Source organism: Myotis lucifugus, unplaced genomic scaffold (genome assembly GCF_000147115.1).
Source record: "Myotis lucifugus unplaced genomic scaffold, Myoluc2.0 scaffold_7, whole genome shotgun sequence".
Classification (NCBI taxonomy): Eukaryota; Metazoa; Chordata; class Mammalia; order Chiroptera; family Vespertilionidae; genus Myotis; species Myotis lucifugus.
This window is the reverse complement of record NW_005871055.1, coordinates 5211431-5212525: the sequence shown is the minus strand read 5'-3', so window position 1 is coordinate 5212525 and position 1095 is coordinate 5211431.

Genomic DNA, 1095 nt, shown 5'->3' with positions numbered 1-1095 from the left:
ATATGATGATAGATTTTGGTGAATGATCAGAGGAGATGGGGAATGCCCCTACTCCTGTTTTCTGATTCAAGCAAGAACAGATCATTCCCATTCAGTTGTTCAGTTCTTATTCCTGCATGGGCCTCTGGCTTTGGCTCCCAGGTATATGAAATAGTCAGTGACCACGACAGCATAGCAGAAAACAATATTATGTTGAATTGTTCAGCAAAATATACAATGAGTGACATAGAATAGGACAAGTGACAATAAGTTTCAAATTGTATAGTGATAGTTAAATATAACTAAACTAGAGGTCTGGTGCACGAAATTCATGCACAGGGGTTAGGGGGTACCCTCAGCCCAGCCTGCACCCTCTCCAATCTGGGACCCCTTGGGGGATGTCCGACTGCCAGTTTAGGCCTGATCCCAGTTGGACATCTCTTTCACAATCTGGGACTGCTGGCTCCTAACCACTCACCTGCCTGCCTGATTGACACCTAACCACTCCCCTGCTGGCCCGATTGCCCCCAACTGCCTTCCCCTGCAGGGCTGAGGGGACTGGGGGACTCTAGCTGGATGAGGCGGGGCTGAGGGGACTGGGGGGCTAAGGCTGGATGAGGCAGGGCTGAGGGGACTGGGTGCCACCATCTTGTGAGGGTGTGATGGTCAATTAGCATATTCCCTCTTTATTAGATAGGATATCGGCAATTACCACCCTTGAGTCATCTGCTATTGTCCTCTGTGCATGGCATAAGAGTTGGTGCTCCTGAGAGTTCTGTCCTGGGCCCCATTCTCTTTTCACTCTATACGTTACCCCAGGACAATTATTCACTCTCTGACTTCACAAATGGGCCATATGCTGATGGTCCCCAAGTCTGTGTTTCTAGACCAGCCGTGGGCAAACTATGGCCCGCGGGCCGGATCCGGCCCGTTTGAAATGAATAAAACTAAAAAAAAAAAAAGACCGTACCCTTTTATGTAATGATGTTTACTTTGAATTTATATTAGTTCACACAAACACTCATCCATGCTTTTGTTCCGGTCCTCTGGTCCAGTTTAAGAACCCATTGTGGCCTCAAGTCAAAAAGTTTGCCCACCCCTGTTCTAGACCCATAC